We start from the raw sequence: 22,684 nt of genomic DNA, 5'->3' as shown, positions 1-22,684 counted from the left end.
AAAGCAGAAAATGTGATTGCTAATAAACTCTAGGTTTTCTATCTTAAGGCTTAGCGACAGAAAAAGATGTTCTGGCTCCAAGTGTGAAAAGCATGGAGAAGTGACTCATAAGTTAGGGAACCATCTGCCTGAATCAGATGTTCACCTCTGAAACACTCGAATGTGGCCAAAGCAAGAGAGGTACTAAGACTACTGTAGTTTGGATCACATGCCCATCCCTGGACAATGAACTTTGCCCCAAATACCAAAGATGTTCCCAAGGTGGGCGAGGCAGATGAGGTTGGCACTGAGAGTGGGCATGGTAGGCAGACATTGTCAGAGATTCCAGCTGGGGCTCCACAGCCTCCCCTGTAGGCAATGGTGTTATGGAGGCACATTCCCTATGAAGGCTTAACGCTCCTTACCAGTATAAGAAATGAGCACACTTGGGATTTCTACAGTACATTATGGGGTTTCAAAGTACTTCATTTCATTAGCTTTCCAGAACAACCCATGAGATGGATATTGTCATTCCTACTTTATTGATAATGAAGGGGGACTCCTAATGGTAATGTGATTGACTCACTCACTCTTCCTCAACTAGACTGAGGCAGAGCTGGTGGGAGAAATCCTGTCTTCTGATTCTTAGTCTGATTGGATTTGCATGTTAGCACCCCGGTGATCAGGCTGAAATGACAGATCCCTGGATAACTGGGCAGGGGAGGACATGTGGAGGCGCCATCCACAGTCAGGGGACTGTAGGACTGACTGCCCTAGTCACCTAGGGTCTCCCCCATGACTGCCTGGGCAGCAACCCTAACACGTGTCACATCAGTGGAGGCTTGGAGAAGGCTGCCAAGAGCCCACAGCCAGAGGAGCCACGTGGCCTCCTTTTGGAATAAGACTAAAGAATTAACTTCTGGGAAGAATTTTCCATCTGTTTTCCAGATAAGATTGATTAGAACCATCTAGTGAGTTTTGCCGATTCCATGAAAGAATGGATGAATTGTCCCGTCTGGCCTGGCTGTGTTAATCCACATTTCTCAGAAGAGGGCTAGCTGCTCCAGGCAGAGAAGACCTCTTTACCTTCGGACCTCCTCTCAAGAGGAGGAGCCAGATGTCCCGGATGTGTGCTCCACGCTGGCCCAACGGGAGCACTGTAGGCAGGAAGGGTGGCCCCATTTGGTGTCAGCTAGACAGTTCCCTGTGCGTTTCTTTCACCCTTTGATGACGTTTTTGTGGGGAAGCACTCTGTGTATTTGCCAGTCCTCTCTGGGTCCCTTACACTTCCCCCACCAAATCCCCTCCCTACCACGTCAGTTCTCTCTGTTATTTTTGATATAAAGATCTTTCCTCCCATTAATTTCAGGGCTTCAGAAAAGCGGTTAAGAGAGATTGAGTTGAGGGCAGCTATCTGATCCTGTTTTCTGTGTGCGAATGTGCGCACACACACACACCCCTGTGAAGCCGAACTGATTACAAACGGACTCATCCTTTTGCTTGTTATTTAATAATAGTCTTTGTATTTTAATAGTGAGTTCAGATAATCTATACTGATTGTGGTTATTGAGGAATTAATAATGCTGTTTTTTATTCCGTTTACTGTTCTTTTTCTCTCCTCTCCTGCTTCTTTTGGATCTTTCAAATTTTCCTTATTGCAGTTTCCCCCTCTGGTGCTTTGGAAGTTAGATCCTCTACATCTTTTCTTGTAACTGGGTGCACATAAAAGACATTATTTGATGTAACAGAGTCTAAAGTTAATATCTCCATACTGACATCTTCTGCGTAGCACACAGTCCTTGCAGACTTTTCATTTTGATTGCGTTCTCCCATCTGACGCCTTATCACTGATGAAGATTTTAGCTCCACCGTTTTTCTCTTTTAAGCAGTTTTGTCAAGAGATAATTGGCATAGAATAAAATGAGAGTGTCACAAGTATATAGTTTGATGTTTTGACACACGCATATACCCTTGACGCCATCACCACCATCAAGATCCATGCAGGACCACTTAAAAAATAGATCCGGTTTACACTTTAGCCTTAACAGACTGCATGTTACCAAGGTCTGCTAGATTTTAGTGTCTTTGTTTTGCTTAAAAGTTGTGTGGCTTCTGGACAGAAGTAACTGTGATAATTACTGTTCCTCAAAGCCCACTGGGCGTTGTGCCAAGTGCTTTACAGTAATTAGTTTTCATTGCTTTCTTTATTGTCTTTAATTTTTTTATTATAAAAACACTACAGGTTTTTTGTACATAAATGTGCTTGTCAAAAATGAATAGTGTAGGTGTGCCTGGGTGGCTCAGTAGGTTGAGCATCTGGCTTTGGCTCAGGTCGTGATCTTGTGGTTCGTAAGTTCGAGCCCCGTGTTGGGCTCTGTGCTGACAGATTCTGTGTCTCCCTCTCTCTCTGGCCCTCCCCTGTTCATGCTGTCTCTCTTTCTCTCAAAAAAAAAAAAAAAGCATTAAAAAAATGATAGTGTAACAAAGAAAAGTCTCACAACTCTTGTGACCCTTTGTTTTCTACAGAGTGGATATACGTTTATTACTTGTCACCGCAGATATTTTCTATGCATTTGAAAACATACATGATTGTGATAAAAATGGAGCTAAATACATAGTGGAGAGGGTTGGGGGGCTAAAATGATGACATTTATGCACAGTGCTTTTTGCAGCTTGCTTTTTTCATTTCTTACCACCAAGCCATCTTCCCATTTCATCTTTTTCATGGCTATGTGACATATATAGCATTGAGCTAATAGCATTGTGATTATTTTGATCTTCTCTTTATAGACTCTTTTGTCTTTTTTTGTTGTGATTACAGGTGTCTCACAGAGTTTGTCTTTGTGCACTTGTTGAATATTTTCATAGGAAAAAATCCTGAAATCCAGTGCATTATTCCCAATTCCTGTAGCCATTTTTTGAGTTGGGCATTATCCTTCCTTTTCACAATGGTGGAATTTCATACTTAAAGGGTTAAGCTAACTCAGCTGGTGACTAATTAAGGTGTGAGAGTCCTGCCTTCCCAGTGCCCCAGCGTGTCAACACCCTCAACACTCAGCTCACGGCTTCTCCTATTAGTTTGGAAAAATGGTTAAAGAAGAAAAAGGTATTAATGTTGGAATTGTCAGGAGGATTAGCGGGGATTTTCAGCTAATAGTAGGTCTATGGAATTAGAATGCAGGACATATTTCAAGGAATTTATGTTTTCACCTGGCCCTTCAGCTGAGGACACTAATGTGAGAGCTGAGGGGTTATTTTTAGCAGGTTCCTTTAAGCCCTCTTGGGAGGGGGGGTAGTTGTGAAATAGCCTGTCCATCACAGGCAGCTAGGAATCGCTTGCCCACTTTTTTGTTCCGAAAGAAAGGACGCAGACCATCTGGGCCAGTAAGTTGGGTCCAAAGTTGGACTCATGTTTATTTTACTTAATAAATGTGTTCTTGAATAATATGAGTTGAGTTTAGGTTGGTAGAGTGCCATTTTTAATGTACCAAGAGTGCACACATTTCTTGTAATTTTGCAGTGAGTGGCTTTCTAAAACAAAGAATGCTTTGGTAATGTGAACGAAGTTCCCTCAGTTTATGTTGATTATAACTTATTTTTTCTTTTCTTAAGGCAGGGAACTCTATGCTTGGTTGCTTGTGTCTTAGAGTGTGTTGGATGGTATAGCCATATTCATTAACAATGATATGGAATATATGTGCTGTTATTAAGAACATAGAAAAATATAGTTCACCTTTTCACTCTGAAGTCCCAAACCAAATGACATGGCAAAACCATACACTGTTGAAGATGTGGTTTTAGAAAACCAACTCCCACCAGGAGGAGTGTGGATGAAGACCGTGGGCACTCCTATCCTGTGTGTGGACTGTGGGCCCCGTTCCTGTCTCATGGCGGGGGTGTAGGGAAGGGCTGGCTCTTCTCTTACTCAGGCCACAGTCCAGAGAGTAAAACAGAATCAAGTGAAGTTTTGACTGATCCTCTTTCACATTAGCCCCACCGTGTTCTTTGAAAGTACACTAAAATATTTTAGTTCAAGGTGAACATTTTTGTTCTTCATAACCTATCAGTTCACATTCGGTAATATATATATATATATATATTTTAATGTTTATTTTTGAGAGAGAGAGAGAGCGTGCACAAGCAGGGGAGGCGTAGAGAGAGGGAGACACAGAATCCGAAGCAGGCCCCAGATGCTGAGCTTTCAGCACAGAGCCCAATGCGGGGCTTGAACCACGGAGCGCGAGATCATGACCTCAGCTGAAGTTGGATGCTTAATTGACTCAGCCATCCAGGTGCTCCCGAGACATTTTTGGTTTTAAAAAATATTATGATTATGATTATGATTTGTGAAAAGCAAGCATCTTCAACATAAATGATTTAGTTAATATACCTGGTGGGATGTAATTCTGAAAGGAAGTTTTAGTGCTTTTAATATTAAAATCTTGATCCTCAAAGTTGACACTTACCAGGTCTTTTTAAAGGCCTTCTTAAGGCCATGGACCTTTGTATTGATTTTTATATCAGTTTTTGGAATTTTGCTGAAAATGATATAGTAAAATGAATAATTTTTGCAAACCCAATAATCTCAGTTTTGGATATCTATACGTTGGAATTAAAAGCACCAGAAACTAAAGATATACATGCAAGGATGTTTAGGGCACCACTGCTTAGAGAAACACAGGACTTGGGCCACCTTGAATGTTCATTAATAGGGTGAATAAAATGTGATATAACCACACTGTGGAGAACGTATGCAGCTATTAAAGGGTATAAATTAAATTATATTTTTGACCTTAGAGCCAATATACGTGATCATGATACATTAAGGGGAAAGATCAAATACAGACGGTTTTTTTAATGAAAAGAATAGAGCTCCACCCATCTATTTATGTAGAGATACATTTTTCGTAGGTGTGTGTTATCTTGGCAAGATAGGAGTGGATCCGAGAGAAAAGTTACTAAAATTTTCTATATGTCTATCTCTGTATCATTTGATTTGCTAAAATGAGCAAATTGCTTTTTAAATTTAAATATTTTAGAAAGTAAAAAAGAAACATAGGAGTCTTGCTCTTCTGATTTTGCAAAGGGAAACAAGACAATTCTTCTATGTGATAATGTCGTTATTCTGCCCATTAGAATAGAAATGAGGAAGAATTTATAGGCACCAAATACCTACCAAAGCATCATCACATAGGCTGGTATTTTTTTTAGCCGTGTTAGCCTGAGCTCTCCTGCATTTGACTTATCATTAAAATGTGTTTATCTCCACAGCCAAGAAGCTTTTCAGAGTTTGTTCTTCCTATAGTTAGAAGTAACACCTGCCTCTCAGTTCCGACCCCTCCCCTCCACCTGCCCCTCAATTAGAGAGTTTTATTGCAGCATATGTTGATCTGATGCTTTCACTAATAAGAATGGCAATTGCAAAGACAAGCCATGAGAACAAAAACTTCCTGTCTAATTAAAACACGAAGGGAAACTGGAAATTTTCCTACCACTTTCTTATGTGCTTCTCAAGGTGCTTTCTTAGTTAACCTCCTCTGGTGTATAAATGAGACAATCCGGTTGCAGTAATATTAGATTCTCATTACTCAGTGGGTTCCTGCTCTGTCTGTGGTCACCTTCCGTGCTCCCAGGCAGTCATGATGAAGAACATCTTATTTAAAAGCTTTCTATACACAGAAGTAAGTAACCCCGAGACTGAAGCCAAGAGTTTGAGCAAACCCAGTGTAAGTAAACCATGGCGATGTTTAATGGAGTGTGTGATAAAGGGAATGAAACTTTAGGAAGGATATGGAAATGAGCTTAGAAGCTCAGTCCTCACAGATTTATAACCTAGAGGTGGTGATGGTTGGATTAAAACGTGAGCAAGTAGTTTGGCACCAAGGACTAGAAAACGGGACTTGCAGTGAGCTAGCTGGGTTTGGATAATGGGCTAAAGTGAAGAGCGGAAGTGATTACATAGAACATTGACATTGTTTAGAATTATAGGTTTCCCCAGCTGTTCAAAAGTAGAGCATTCCTCTGAACCTTTATGCCAAAAATGGCATAAAGCAACAAAGCGGTAACCACTAATTTATATGGAAAACTTTTTGGATGTTCCCACACTCCAAAAATAACCTCTCTTAGGCTTTTCTGATACCACATCTTACTAATGGATGCACAAAATAAATCAAGAAAAAGCGGGTGCTCACGGAGAGAGTTCGAAGCGGTGGCAGCTTAATACTGAGATGCTGGAGGTAGTTCTCGGGGAGGGAGTTGGGCAGTGCCAGTCTTATGCCACCCTGCTTGGCATTGCCTTTGCAAGGGCACAGTGCCAAATGCTGAACACTATTTTCGCTTTTCACCTTTTTTCGATTTCTGTTGGTTAACAAAAACAGGTGCTAATGTAGCTCTTTTGTAAAAGCAAACTGACATAACTTAAACTTTCCAAATGTTGGATGCCTGCACGCACCGTGTTAGCGGATGGATTTAGTATCAAAATAATATGGCTATTTTTTAATCACCTCCATGTTGTATAAATTGCTTCCTTCATACACTGAGCATTATCCTCCAGCCAAGGCTCGTGGGCTATGGTATGAACCCAGTACGATTAGCAGACTCAGAGAGTGCAGGATGGGGAGAGGGGGCAGGGGGGGGCCTGAGTTCGCATATGAGAAAAAGAGATTTTGGAGCTCCTGACTGTGCTTTTCATCTGATTCCTGCAAAGATCAAATTGTGCCTGCCCCATGTATTTAGCTATCACATATTTCGAGAAGAAAAAATTTAATTTTTTTGGTCTCATTTTTCCTGAATCGGCTTTGTATTTTCTGCTTTGAAATAGCAATGATGCTGAAACTTGAATAGAAAGGAAATTATGAATCTGAAATTGCCCTTCTATTATCTTCTGTACACTAAATTCTCAGCAAAAGAAACACAGAGGCAGCCTTAGGATTTTTTTTCTTCTTCTAAGCAACATCTTTAAGAACTAAAACAATTCTGGAAGCAGCAGTGGCATTTCAGAAGATTTAAAAATCAGCTTGACCACTAGCCTGTGGTTTATAGAGGTAAGAGCCTCAAAGATGAATGCAAATTGCTGTCAAATCAGGGTTTAGAAATAAAACTACAGGACAAATTTGTCATGGAAGTAATTATGCTAAGTAAGGTGATTTGAGATGTGGGTGCTTCCCTTTCCTTCTCGTGTTTACTGAATCCAGCTTCCGCTAGAAAGCTAGCCTAATCTAAGAAGGTAATTAGATGGAGGGGATAAATCTGCCATAAAGGTAAATATAAATAAATTAGATTAAGTAAATGCAACTCTAATGGGGTTTTAAAAACACAAATGAAATTTTTTCAAAAAGGAAGAAAGAGCGATAAAATATAGGAAAAAGAAAGAGACCAACAGTAGAAGTCCATTTTTAACCTGGACTGGTTTGTCCAAAAATTTGGAGATTTCTCCAGAGATGCTGAGAAGGGGGCAGGGCGCTGACTGGGGTGTGGGAGCAGTTTCTGGTGGAGGCTGGTCTCCTTGTTCAGTTTCCTTTTTATTTCTATGCAGCCGGTCTCCAATTTCTGAATGGCTTGTGTTCAAAAGGTTCACTTGTAAATCCATAAATTACAGCTACTGTTGTAATGCCAATAATTAGACCCCAAAGTGCAACACAATTGACTTGGCTATTGTATGTGAGTGCAAGCAGCTTTAATTAGAGAAGGATGAGCCAGTCTATGAAAAGTTCTATGGCTCCTAAATCATTTGCTGGGTGGGGGGTGGGGGTGGTGGTAAATGTGGAGGGTGTGGAGTCTGATGGACCTGGATTCTTTGGTATCCACCTTTCTCTCTCTCTCTCTCTCTCTCTTCCTCTGCTGCTCACCAGTTGTGGGCAGGCTAGTTAATCTCACAAAAGGTCATCATCAGGGGTAAAAATGTCATCTCCTTAGAGATGTTGTGCGAACTCAGTGAGTATTGTGCACAGATGTTAGCTCATCCTATATTAATACTACATTGGTATAATATGTTACAGTATTAATGGATACTAATTGTTATGATATATGATCATTATTCCTTATATATGACTTTTTGCATGTTTCCCTTTTCTCCCAAAGAGATTATAACCTTTGAGAGTAGAGATTTTTGTTGTGTATTTTGGTAGAATCTTAAATGCAACGCACTTTGACCACAGACACTATATTTGTTGACAATGATTTGCTTTGTTGAAGGACTTTGGAGACTAAAACTCTCCACTCTGATTTTTCCACATGTTCTTTTTCTTTGTTACAGGCATGTAGCGGGCACAATTCTTAGGATAACTCATTGTGTCTGGGTATTTATTTTGGTTCAAGGGAAAGAAAAGGGGAAGAACAAGAGTGAGAGAAAATTCCCCATGATACTTAGACAAATGTTAAAAGAAAAAAGAAAAGAGAAGGAATCCCAAAAGTGTATGTATCTAAGAAAGAGATGACCAGGTAGAATTCACCAAACTTGAAAAATGAGAAAGTGATGTTGCGTACAAGGTCCCCTGAAAGGAAAGGGAGGTGGGGTGCTGGCAAGCAATATGGCCTTAGTACCGCAAATTGACCAGCAGATGGTGTGTCGCTCATTTGCAGCAGCTTGTTTGGGATTTGGCGCAAGGTAGATAGATAGATGGGCAGCCCCGTCAGGGGGCAGCTGGCAGAAGGCGGTCCTGCTCTCTGACCATGTGTGCATGGGATGGATACCATTTAGGAATTTTTCTCTAAGGGAATACCTCATCTAGGCATCGAGGCCCATCAGGGCATCTCTGAGAGATGGAACCCAAGGTGCTCAAGCGACACCATACTTCTTTCCTCTTCCTGCATCCTTTGAACCTGGTCGTTCTACCACTTCTGGTGATTTTCTATCGAATATTGGTTTCAGGACCAGAGGGTAGAGAATTGAGACTTGGTCAGGAAGAAGTGTGTAGTTTTATAAATGGATGGTGAGGCATTGTTGCTCTGGGTCCTTTTTTCTTGATCACATTTCTTGCCAATGGCTTTCTCCTCTTTGTGGAGATGACTAAGGCATTTAAGTATGATTGTACATCTCCTTATATAAAAAAAAGATCTCATTTAAAAATGAACAACTGGGGGGTGCCTGGAAGATGTAACTAGTTAAGCATTGGACTTTGGCTCAGGTCATGATCTTGAGGTCTGTGGGCTCCAGCCCCACATGGGCTCTGTGCTGACAGCTCAGAGCCCGGAGCCAGCCTCAGATTCTGTGTCTCCCTCTCTCTCTCTGCCTCTCCCCAGTCACGTTCTGTCTCTTTCTGTCTCAAAATAATGTATAAACATTAAAAAAATTTTTAAATGAACAGCTGATACACATTTATTGCAGAAACAGTAGACAAACAAGTGATAAGCAGAGAGAACAAAGCAGGGAGAACACCGACCCTGGCTCCCAAAATAATCACTATTAGAAACTTAATACAGTTGACCATTGAACAACAGAGGTTTGAACCCACTTGCATTGGGTTCTTATCAACAAATACAATACTCTAAATATATTTTCTTTGTTATTTTCTTAATAGCATTTTCTCTAGCTTACTTTATTGTAAGAATATATAATACATCTACAATATAAATTATGTGTAAACTGGCTGCTTATGGGAAAGGCTTCCAGTCAACAGAAGGCTATTAGTCATTAAGGTTTGGGGCATTCAAAAGTTAGAAAAGGATTTTAGACTGTGTTGAGGGTCGGCACTGCTCACCCCTCTGTGGTTCAAATGTCTGCTGTATAACATTTCAGACTTTTACATATGTTCACGTGGTTTTTTTTAGAAAAATGAGATCATACTGAATAAACTGTTTTATAACTGTGTTTCCCACTTAATTTATGCTGAATATGTTTTCATGTCAATACATGGTAACAGCATTACTTTATAGTAATTGCATAGTGCTAAATCTTACAAATGTATAGTAATTTATTCAACTGCTTTTGGTACGTAGACTTTCTAATTTTTCACTAGTATAAACAATACTGTGAGAAACATTCCTGCACATGTGAAAATCAACATTATTTTCTCTGGATCTATTTCTAAGACAGGAGCTGATGAATTAAAGGGTATTCATATTTTAAAAAGTTTTTGCTACATATCACAAAATTGTCTTTCTTACAGCTAGAACTGATTTATACACTCTTGCCCCCAGAGATAAGAGGTGCCATTTTCCAAAACCTCCTGCATTGGGAATTGTCAACTTTTTATCTTTGTCATGTTTAGAAATAATAGTGTCCTATCATTTTTAAAATTTAGTCTCCTTTTTAGGAAGCTGAATTTTATTTATACTGGTCATTTATATTTATTGCAAACATTATTTTTTTAATTATTTATTTTGAGAGAAAAGGCACAAGTGGGGGAGGGCAGTGAGAGAGAGAGAGAGAGAGAGAAAATCAAGCAGGCTCTGCACTGTCAGCACAGAGCCTGATGTGGGACTTGAACCCATGAACTGAGAGATCATGACCTGAGTTGAAGTCAGATGCTTAACTGACTGAGCTACCCAGGTGTTCCAATATATTTCTTTACTTGTAAAGTCTTTATTACATTCTTTGCCAATTTGTTCATTATAAAGACTTGATATGGTAAGGCCATTAGCCCTTTACCATACAGGATTCATTTTTTAAATATCATTCTGTCATTTGTGATTTAATTTTGTTTATAGTAGGGTTATTTTTGACATGCATAAATTTTACATTTTATTTAAATATTTAAAACTTTTTAATATGGCTTTGGCTTTTATGATCGTAATTAAAACAGTTTTTATGATGAAGGTATTTACTCATAATTAAAATAATTTTAAGATTATAAAAACAATCCCTTGATTTTTTTCAAGTTTGTGTGTGGTCTTACTTTCACATTTAGCTCTTTTGCCTGCCGGGCATTTACTTTCTAAATGGTGTGAGGTAATAATTGCATCTTTAATTTTTCCTAATACTTAACTATTCAACCAGCTCTTAAATAATCCATTCTTTTCCCACTGGGTTTAAATGTCATTTTTGACAAATAAACATTTTATTTTTTTAATATATATTTTTTTAATTTTTGAGAGAGAGACAAAGAGGGAGACACAGAATCCAAAGCAGGCCCCAGGCTCTGAGCGGCAGAGCTTGAACTCACAAACTGTGAGAATGGACACCTCACCGACTGAGCCACCAGGCGTCCCAACAAACATTTTTATGGTACTTGTATTTATATTTTCTGGCATTCTATTCTGTTCTATTTCTCTGACTCTTGTGACAACAGAATCAAACTTTAAATCCTTTTTTTTTTTAAGTTTATTTATTTTGAGAGAGAGAGAGAGAGAGAGAGTACACACAAGTTGGGGAGGGGCAGGGAGAGAGGGAGAGAGTGAATTCCAGGTGACTCCGCACTGTCAGTACAAAGTCCCACCCAGGGGTCAAACCCACGAATCATGAGATCAGGACCTGAGCCGAGATCAGGACCCAGTTAACTGACTGAGCTGCATAGGTGCCCCCAAACTTCTAATTCTTGATGTTTTCAGCCTATTTAATACTCTCTACCCCCCACTCACTTTGTTGTTTTCTAAAATTTTCTTTTATCATTTTCAGGTTTTTTTTCCTTCAAATAAACTTCAGGATTTCTTTTTGACCTATTTTTTAAAAAATGTATGGCATTTTAATCTAAATGTAATTACATTTATAAATTAAAGAGGAGAATCGACATCTTTACAATGTTGAATCTTCTAGTCTTAGAAAATTGTACAGTGTTCCATTTATTGAAATGTATACATTTCTTATATATATTCTTCATTCTTCTTGTTTTTCCTAGAAATTTTGTTATTATTGTTGCTATTCTGAATAAGATTTTTTTTCTCTTGATGTCTTCTAACAGTTTTAGGCTATTAGGTGGAACACTCAATTTTATTTTGTGACTGTCAACCTCACTGACATTCCTGTTATTTAAAACATTTTACAAAGTTGATTCAATCAAGTAAAGGATTGTAACATGGGCAAGTTAGATAATTTTTTCTGTTGCTTTCTCGTCATTTGTTAGTTTTTTTTTTTTCCTTGTCGAGTTGCAATGGCTTGAGTGCCCAGAATAGTGTTAAGTGATGGCGGTGACAGTGAGCACCTTTTCCTTGTTTCGGGTTTTAAGGTTAATACCTCTAGCATTAGGTTTGATGCCTGGGTTTGGTCTGGGATACTCTTGATCATGTCAGGAAAACTTGTCCCAACTCCATTTTATAAATTTAAAAACCTGATATTGAACTTTATCAAATGACTTTTCAAGAGTATTTACTGTGCTGATCCAAAGACTTTTCCCCATCATGTCATCATGCTAATGCCGTCTTAAATATTGAGATTTTTTACATCTCTGGGATAAACTATGTTTACATGTGAGGTAAGTCTGTGGTTTCCATTATTAATCAGTTCGTTTGTCTGTTTTTACATCAGGGATGTTATGTTAGCATTCTGTAACTTTTGTCCATTTGAACATTTTATATAGCCAGGAAATTATCTGTGGCTTGAAGCTCAGGGAGACTGTGAGTAATTAGGACTAAAAATTTTCTTTGGAAACAATTTCTCAATACCTTTTACATTGTTCCATGATTATTGATCTGTTGTTTTTCAACTTTTTGAGTCAGCTTGCCTCCAATGAACTCTTTTGGCTCTACTTACAATATGTGATATGTGGGATTCTCATTCCTGAAAACTTGTAAGCATTTTGCAGTTGCTTTTTTGATTTATTCCCAATGATTTTTCTGTTGTTGTTGTTTTTAATGTTTATTTATCTTTCAGAGGGAGAGAGAGCACAAGCAGGGGGAGGGCAGAGAGAGAGACATGCACACAGATTTCGAAGCAGGCTCCAGGTTCTGAGCTGTCAGCACAGAGCCCAACTAGGGGCTCTAACCCACCAACCATGAGATCATGACCTGAACTGAAGTCAGGTTCTTAACTGGCGGAGCCACCCAGGTACCCCCCAATCAATGATTTTTTTTTTAAAAGAAGAGTTATATAGTTTTTCCAAGTGCTTTGTTCTTTTTTGACTTATACTTTTACAATTATATTATAGTTTTATTCCAGGCTGGCCATAGAATATGGTGAAAACAATTTCTTTTGGAGGCAAATTACTTAGGATTTTTTGGTGCCTAATATAAAATTAGTTTTTGTAAGCTTTTCTTATAGCTTTTTCAAGAGGAATAAACGGAAGATCTTTCTCTTTAATCATTTGTTTATTCATTCAGCATTGTCTCAGCTTTGTGTCTCCCACAAGAGTCAGGAATCCTATTAGGCACTGCAGAAAATGAGTAAGTCACAAGCTTTCTTTAAGGTTGTCGAAGTTTGGCTGGGACATGGATGCATTAAGACCTAATTTAACACAGACAAAGAAATGCAACGGTAACAGAATTTATGAAAGAGGGACTTCGACGCTATCATAGGTTCTGGGAATACAAAGCTGCCTACTATTCTATCGTGGTTTTTGAGAGGCTTTCAGTACAAAAGTATAAAAGCATAAATTAATTAGTTAAGGTCAGAGACAGATTTTAGAGGCAAGATGACTAATTAGGAAAGCACTGTAGTCCTTTAGGAATAAATTAAGACATATAAAAGCTGTTAAGAAACAGGAAGAACAGGGGATTTTCATATGTGAGGGCAGCAAGTATTAGAGGAGTCCACACAGGAGGCTGAAGGAGGTAGAAATGAAATGTTGCAGAAGTCACAAGAGGAGACATTAAGGAATTCTTGGTCACTTAGGTCAAGTGCAACTGAGAGGTCAAGTAAGATAAAAGCAAAAATGTGTCCAGTAGCATCAGTCTTTGGTGACTTGGGGAGAGCAGTTTCAGTCAAGTTGGGGAAAGAAGCCAGACTATAAACAGATCTCAACTTACATGGGTTGTGAAGATAATGGAGGCGTGAAGTGTTTTCTAGAAGCTTAGCTGTGAAGGGAATGAATGGGTTAGGGCAATAACGAAAGGAGCAAAGGATCAAAAAAGATGATTTTAACACGTAAAAATAATATGAGCATATTTAGATAATGAGGAAGGTGAGTGGACAGAGAGAGAAGGCATGGTTGTTGGCAAAAGGATTCTGAACGGGTAGGAGTCCCAGGCTGAGACACAAAGCCCAAGGATGGGTGGCCTTTGATGGGAGGAGGGCACTTCTTTTTGAGTTTGAAGGAGATGATTGGTACCCATAGGTATTTGGAAAAGAGGGGTGGCGTCTCTGCATTTCTTTGCAAGGCTGAGTGTCTTTGTGGAACCTCAGTTATGCTTCTGGGTGCTGGCAGAAGGGCCCAAGTCTTGTTCTGCACTGACAGTTCACTAAATATGTACGATCTGGGATCCATCCCTTCTTTTCATAGAAACGAGAGAGTTTCTATGCTTGCCATTCTTGAGGCTGTTTCTCTCTCTCTCCTTCTTTTTAATGTCTTATTTATTTTTGAGAGAGAGTGTGTGAGTGAGGGAGGGATGGTGGGGGGAGGTGGGGTACAGATCTGAATTGGGCTCTGTGATGACAGCAGCCAGCCCGAAGCGGGGCTTGAACTCATGAACTGTGAGATCATGACCTGAGCTGAGTTGTATGCTCAACTGACTGAGCCCCCTAGGCACCCTGAGACTGTTTTTTGAAGGATTTTCCAGAAGTCTCTGTCTCACTAACTGTGTCATATGCAATAGTCCATTAGAATAATTAATACTGTCAGTTGCAAATAAAGTGATTTATGGATGCCATAGGATCACAAAAGTTTCCAATACATAAATCAAAATAACATTTCACATCTTCAATAAGCCTCCTTTTCTGTCTAATTAATGATTGTCACATGAGGAGAAAGGTTTATGAAGGTGACGTATTTTAGCACACTGTATTTTGATATCTGTAGTTTATTACTAACTTGAACGCTTAAAAAGGGATTATGTTTTGAAGCTTGCAAAAAAAATGTTTCTGTTTACACTTTGGGCATTCACATGTTGGTAGCAAATCAGTCGCCTGAAAAAAATGGCAAGACTGAACCCCCTCAGTCTTTGTTATTCTGGGAAAACACTCTATCCTCTGTATGGAGGGAAACTTCTGGTTTGATTAATTCTGTAAATAATTATGAGACAAAGCCCACATATGAAAGATTTCCCACACAAGCTCCTCTATTGAGCAAGATCTCACTTATTATAAATCAAGGTTGACAGTGTAACAGCCCTATTATGGTTCAGAAATCCCCTGGGGCATTTTAAACTTTTAAAATCTTTTTTGGATGTTCATTCTGCCCAATGAGCTGAGTCCCTGTCATAGCTCCATTCTACCCTGCTTGGGCTCTGATCTTAGAAAGTGTCACTATTACTATACCAACAAGTCAGGTGCTACCCAAAGACAGATGGTCCACGGGCTTTCCTTGGAGAGGAAGATGAAGAGGACGGGGTGGGAAAATCTGCTAATGTGTTCAACTAGGCACCCAGACGGTCTGGCACCTTTGTGAGCAGCACAGGAAACAGCTGGTTGGTTCAACTTCCTTGTACCAAAGGGGGCAGCAGCGCATCTATAAAGTGGCTTATAAATTATGGGGTCAATTCTGTTTCTACTCTGATTCCATGGCTGATCACCTCAGTGGCTCCGCTGTGCCTCCAAACATTGATACAATCCAACAAATAACTAGAGTGTGCGGAGGTTTGGTCTTAAGCTACCTGAAGTCACTTCCAACGACTGTCTAGACGAAGGTGCATCTGATCGTCTTCATTAACCCTCACACATCTCCCCTCAGCATCCCTTGGCACAGCAGCCCTGGCCTTTGAAATTAAACATTCTTAGACGGTTAGTCTGTCTTCCTCAGAACAGGCTGCCTTGTTACAGCTCTTCCACCAAACTGAGCCCAGGATGCTGAGAAAATGAAACCAAGATGGAGCAGTACTTTGATGTCCTGGGGGGCACCTGGGACACAGCTCCGTTTCCACCTGCTGTGCCGGTCCGTGGTTCCTTCCCTGCTGTTCCAGAGCCCCGGTGAAAACCTGACTGTGGTTCCTTCCTTGCTGTTTGAGAGCCCGGAGGGGGAAACCTGAGAGAGACGACAGAGCACAGGGACTGCCAGCCTCCCGACCCCACCCCTGACCCCACCCCCTTCAACTTTCCACTTGCAGTGACCTACCCTCCAGGGGGACTTATCAGATGTTTGGGGTTTGCCACTAAAAGAAAACAAACTGTGGAATGTCCTGTCCTGCATGCTAATCAAACGGCTGAGCCAGCTCAGGGGTTACGAGGTTTGCGAATTAGGAGAATAATGATCTTCAGTCTCTGACCTCCTGGCACAGCGGCAGTATTTATCAGGAGGCGCATGTGACTGGTTAAGACACAGAGCCCAGCTTGGAGGAAACAGCTGCCTGTGGCATGCTCCTGCACTTGGCAGCTGGACAGGCAGGGTGCTGATGTGAGGAATATGCGACAGAACTGCCCCAGTAAGTAACTGGAGAACTTTTGTGTGTGCGTGTGCGTGTGCGTGTGCGTGTGTGTGTGTGTGTGTGTGTGTGTTTTGCAAGGCATTAACAATTTTTAATTTTGATTTTAGTTTCCATCTGGCATTAAAGGAGGTATATTATTTGTGTTGTCCATTGGTAATAGCCATTTGTATTTTTACCGCTTTTTTTTTCTAGCACATGCCATTGCAGCAATGTTTTCTAACTTAAAGTGTGAATGAGGCATATTGCTTGACTTCCTATCTGGGAAAACAGGTTTATTTCCTGGTGTCTGGGATTTTTATGATCCAGGTGTTTAGGTTCAAAGCCAAGATTCAGATTATGAAGTAGAGAGTGTATTAATGTGAATTGATGACTAGATTTGATTTTAATTGATTTTTATAGTTGAAACTTGCAAAATAGTGTTTTGAGAAGTTTGTACATCTGACTTGACCATTCCTACTCATTTTGAAAACTCAATTTTGAAACAATGCGTAACAACCTGCAATATAGAAAACTAACCCAATACTATTGCGATTTAGATTAGAAAGCATTTTTGGACTTCAGGCAAGCTTCCTAATTCATCAAAGACATATTTTCTAGTTCTTTAACAAGCTTTTTCAACTTGATTATTTTAAAGCTAAATATTTTAGTCACCCCCGGTCTTCCTTACTGTAGATAAAGGAAAGTTAGTGTTTCAGTGATGCTCAGTGTCCTTCTTCCTTGCCTAGATTATTTAAAAAATGTTGCCTGAAGTTGATTATCAACTCTGGGGGGGGGGTTGGCTCTCAAATAGCTGAGACCTCTTCTTTCTCAAGTTCATTGGTGGTGGTGTGGGGAACGCTCTTACAAGAGCACAGAGCAGACATTATACTGGAGTGGACGTGTTGTTCGGAGACTTTTGTCCTGGGGTAGTCACCAGCCAGAATGTTTCAGAAAGGAAAAGGGGAAAGGGAGAGGACAGCACCCAGAATCAATGAGGTAAACCTCTGGACGTGACAGGCCTCTGAATCAGAGCATTGGGGGAAATAACCAAATCAGTTCCTTTTTCTGGATTGCCTGGACATTAAGGAAGGTGGGGGGAAGGGGGAGCAGGTTGTTTTGATTTGAATTCTTACCAGTTATTTTGCTTGTGATGAGCACAGGGCACCCTGAAGTGCGTTTGTTTCTCCAGGTGACCGATGGATTGTCAGATATGCTCAGGCTGTCTGGTTTTCTGGCAATTTCTGCCCCCTGCCTGGACAGAGGATGACTCTCCCCACACCCTCTCCCCACCTTGTATGTGAAGGATGCACCGGAAATGACCCAGGGCATGCTGGTCCCGCTGCAGTTTTCCTCAACACACTTGGTCTGGAGGAGCACATTGGCCAAAGATCTGGGGTGGAAACACTTTCAGATGCCCCTCCGAGAAAGTGGCTAGTCTGGTGCTGGGAAGTTTCTCCCATTCTTTCCCATAAAATGTAGACGATTCTACAAGTGTTCAATGAGAAAAAAAAATTCTAACTCCTCCATTTCTTTTTATGACATTTGTGTGAGGTCCTTGATTTAGCCTGTGGCCACGTGGCCCAGTGACTTCCCTATTTGACTTCAGGGCCACAGATGCCCACTGGGCCACTTTTTAGGGAGTTTCTTGCTGCTATAGTTTTACTTTTACCGCAAGCCTAGTGGAAAAGATCGGGTGCAACTGATGTTTCCAGTATAATAGAGACACCCTCAGTAAAAGGGGGGAGGGGTATCTCACTGGCTATCTCTAGAGTAGCCTTTGGAATTATTCAAGTGCTGGCATTTTGAAGGCCCACAGATTATTTTGAAAAATCCAATGACACCTTGACTTTCAAAATATCAACCAAATAATAAATAATTATGTTACACGTAGATAGTATGTCCATAGGGTCAAAGACTTTCAGATCTGGATGAGAATTACAGAATGTACAATTGAGCACATTAATTTCAGAGTTGAGAATATTATAACAAATGTGTCTGGGTCAAAGTGTTATTTAGTCCCAGAGCCAAGAAAGAGGGCCAGAGGCTTCTGCCAGGATTATAATATTATTATTATAACATTAACACTAATAATTATAACTTGAATGTATTATGCCCTTTGCCAAATGATGTGCTAAGCAAATGCATTTATTTTCATATACTCTTCACAGTAAGTGAAGTGCTATATATTCTGATTCCAGTTTTATAGGCAGAGAAACTGAAGCTCGGGGGTCCCCTTACAGACCCACTTGGCTCCTGAATCTGACTCCAGAAACCACACACATTAAAAACCTGAACATGGGACACATACACTAACCCCACACATTTAAACTTAAAGGCTTAATGCTTAGTGATATGCTTAACGGAATGCAAATGAGAATATTTCAGTGCAACACAGTTAGACACACAACGTGTGTTAAGGCTCTTTCAAACGGTCCCTAGCAGGAAGGGTGAGGTTTCCCCTTGTGACAGTCCAAGCCCAGGCTGTGCAGGGTCACTGACCTGCAGCCTGTTTTTCTCGTTGAGAGTATTCAGTGATGGCTCTCGAGTTGGTCAGAAGAGCAAATTTGAGCTTTATCGTTACCCTGGAACACACCACTCTCATTGCCCTTTCTGGTCTTTTCTCTCAGATTTTCCTGTCACTCCTTTCCTTTGGAGGACAGAGGGCCACTCCACCCATGCCCCATCCCGAATAGCTGGCTTAGTGGTGATAAAACTATGAGCAGACCTGTTCATTGTTGTTCAACCTGGATGTTTGGCTGTCCAAGTAGGGGGTGGCTGGTCATGAATAGAAGCGATGTAGTCCTTTTGTTTGTTCCATTTGTTCTGAGCTGTGAGGGGAGATCATAGGCTGGGGAACCGAGCTGAGGGAGGAGAGGTGTGCTTTACTCGGCCAAGTGGGATACTGCCTGCACCTGCCTTTGCCCAGGTGCACACTTCCCTGCACCTGCTGTGTATCCAAAGACTGGTCGTCATGCTTGCAGGCCATGAACCTGCACCTTCTCTGGGTCATCAGCCAGGGACCAAGCCTTTAAAAAAAACCTTAAAGAGATCTCAAAATTGCATTCGACTCTCCATATTGCTTTGTTTGGTTCAATGTCAAAATTAGGGCTGGCGATGAGAAAGAGCACTGAGTAATACATATGTAATGGAAGGGTCCTTTGCTTAACCAGGAGGAGAATTAGATATGTAGACCAGTCATGGATGTCTTTGAGAAAGTGATGTTTTTTTCAAGGCTGTTATATGACAAGATTACACATTCTGAAGATCAAGCTACTTATAGAAAGAAAGGGGAATTTTTAATCGACTTCTCACCTAATGATGCTTCTAAAACTAAGCCCAACTCCAGAGAAGTAGGCAATATAGTCTGCTAAACCAGAACCACTGGAAATTACCTCTGATTCTTGCTGGGAATGGCCTATTTCCATGGCAGTTGGCTGAGTCCAGTGGGCTATTTATACAAGAGACACATGAGACAGATTCAGAATCACTACAGAGTCTGTAAGTTATACTCCAGAGCTGGTTTAAAGCAAAATAAAGTGTTTGGTTATCTTCTTGGGACCTTTGTGATGCCATGTCGGCTGGATTTGTTTCTTTGTTTTTTTCCAGATTGTGTGTTTGAAAGATCCTGTTCCTGAAGAGTTAACTCCCTTGGGTCCCATTTTCCCTTTGCATTGATTGCTCATTTACAATCCCTAGAGTTGTTCAGCTGTTGGCATGTCACATTCTCTTTGTTTTATGGATTTGAAAATCTGAATTTTGTGGGATGTTTCTGCAGTTTCAGATGATCACAGTGGTCTCTCTGGAGTCCATGTAGGTTCACTGTGTTGGATCTTGAGCTATTTGTAGTATCGAAAAGACAAACTCTTGCATTTATGTGGGAATTTTCCAGTGTAAGGCACTTTCTTGCCCTTGGCCACAATTCTATTGAGTGAAGAAGGACATCATCACCACTGTTTACAATGAGGAAACTGAGAACGAGGGAAAGTGAGTGACTTGTCCGTGGTCACGGAACCAGTAACTTGGGAGACCTTGACTAAGTCCTCCATCTTCTGACTCTGAATAATACCTATAGAATTGTCCTCTGTGATCAAAAATGCTGTAATTTGTATTATCTTCTGATGGGTGAAAGGTAAATGGGAGACTGATTTGTGATGTACCATCCATACATGTCAGTGATGATGTTTCCAAAGCCTCTGGATATTTGGGTTTAGAAACAAGGCTAGCCTTAGTTGTAGACATGGTAGTATTTGCTTGGGGTAGAATTTCTAAACAAACTTAGTCATTTTCCTCCCTGCAGATCCAGTGTAAGCTGGAGTCATACTAACTATGGCATGATGTAATATTCAACTTTTATAAGGCATCTGGGTTTTCTTGTTTGTTCTAGATATTTATAAAATGCAGTCTGTTGTCCAGCATACACTCCCATTATCCCACAAAAACCATTATTGGAACAAAATAATGGAACAAAAGCATTATTAGAAGTTCTGCCTGGTTACAGTGCCCTTATTCCCATGGGAAATAGTATACTCTGACTATTAAGAACAGTGTCCCCTGTGACCATTTCCCTCTGCAGAGTTATCTGATCCCAACTGAAAGTCCTAGCTTGCCAGAATAATCGAGAATCTTCACTACTGGTCAGTTTTCTGGTATGGTAACCCAGTTCATTGTATAACAGGGCTATCTGTATGTTGGCAAGGTCATAAAAGTGACAGCACCCGGTGCCTGATGATTTTACGATGCAGCTGCACATTTTAATGGCTATGACTTTGAAGTGGGGGAGGGGGGAAGCAAGGGACAGCTCTTGGACTTTGACAATAACAGCTATTACAGTGTTTCATTCTAAAATAGCCCATTTTTGTTTTTGTTTTTTAGTAGGAATGTGAAAAATAGCCTTCTTTGAATTTAAAAAATCCTGAACAATTAATTCATGAGTTGACTCAAAGAGCATTTTTCCTTAGCAATCCCGTAGTAATCAGAACTTTCTGCACCCCTTCAAGAGAGTAAAAGGGGAAATAAAAAATTATTTAAAAGAAAGCAAGAAAGAAACTAAGATGGTAGGTTAATGGCTTAGCCTCCTGGATTCCAGTCTGTAGAGCAGGAAGTAGCATCTATTTTAAGTGGAGAATTCAACTCAAATATATGACTGACTTGCGTGCCTGCAGACATCCTAACATCCTATAAGTTTCTATGTGATCCAGTCATTTTATTTTTTGAAGACTTGCCTGTTCCAACTGCTGCCCTATCTTTACACGTAACTTCATGTTGCTTTAGGAGGATCTGTCCCCACCCCACCAACTATTCCAAGAGCCTTGCCTAGATTATGCCATTGATTTGCTTTTGTATTTTAAGTGTTGTAAGTGAATGTGTTCTGGGTACAATCTTTGACAGAACACTAGTGATGGGGAAAATAATGTGGAAAGATGTTTGTCGTTAATTCCAGAAGTTCATTTTAGTCACTTTGCTGCTGCTTTGTTGTTTCACAAATCACAGACAAGGTGGGTACCTGTAGCGCTCAGTTGGTTAAGTGTCCAGCTCTTAGTTTCAACTCAGGTCATAATCTCATGGTTGGTTTGTGAGTTTGAGCCCCATGTCCGGCTCTGTGCTGACAGTGGGGAGCCTGCTTGGGATTCTCTGTCTCCCTCTCTCTCTGCCCTTCTCCCATTCATGCTCTCTCGCTCTCTCTCAAAAATAAATAAGTAAACATTTTTTAAAGAGTGTCTTAAAAAATCACAGACAATTAACTACATTTGAATGTATATACATGATTTTAATTGTTTCTCTTTTTCCCTTCTGAGGTATGTGTACTGTGGTTGAGACCTTAGCAATTGATGAACTAGGAAGACAAGGGACTGGAGAAGAACCTAGGCAATGAGGCCATCAATCTGCCATGGACTCAGACTCCAAAGAAAGAGAGAGAGACAGAGAGACAGAGAGAGAGAGAGAGAGAGAAAGGAAGGAAGGAAGAAAAGTGAAAAAAAAAAGTCTGTTCAGTCATGCCTTGGTTTTGTTTTGAGAAAATAATTATTTTTCATTTCATTTAACAATTCAAAATGAGCAGAACCAATTTTCCTTGGAGACTTTTATATAAGTTCACTTTAGGAAGGTACCACCTTGGGATTCCTATTCAGGAATTGACACACTGGTTTAATAGAACACTTTGGACCTAGATTCAAGGAGCTCAGAAGGACAAATGGCCTCATCTAGCCACATTCCATCAACTCGCTTATGACTGTCAAAGAGGAATGTTCTCAAATCTCAAGTTAATATAGAATTCTGGAGCTCAGTAACTACTCAAAAACTGAAAACTCTTTAAAATAGAACAACTGAGTATAATTCCCAT

General features: G+C 40.3%; 1 protein-coding gene across 6 annotated transcripts in view; it reads left to right on the top strand.

Annotated features, from left to right (window-relative positions):
- Window positions 1-22,684, top strand: part of RASGRP3 (RAS guanyl releasing protein 3) — a 127,653-nt gene that overhangs the window by 35,465 nt on the left and 69,504 nt on the right. For 2 of the 6 annotated variants that reach the window (XM_029937969.1, XM_029937970.1), the window contains exon 1: window positions 16,066-16,362. The exons of 1 other annotated variant lie outside the window; for it this stretch is intronic. The gene's annotated coding sequence lies outside the window, so the exon portion shown is untranslated. Of the gene's footprint in view, window positions 1-16,064; window positions 16,363-22,684 lie in introns of those variants that run through there. 3 more of the 6 variants (XM_029937967.1, XM_029937965.1, XM_029937971.1) reach the window with 2 other exon arrangements.

Source organism: Suricata suricatta, chromosome 4, assembly GCF_006229205.1.
Source record: "Suricata suricatta isolate VVHF042 chromosome 4, meerkat_22Aug2017_6uvM2_HiC, whole genome shotgun sequence".
NCBI classification, from domain to species: Eukaryota; Metazoa; Chordata; class Mammalia; order Carnivora; family Herpestidae; genus Suricata; species Suricata suricatta.
This window is presented reverse-complemented; position numbering and strand designations above follow the sequence as displayed.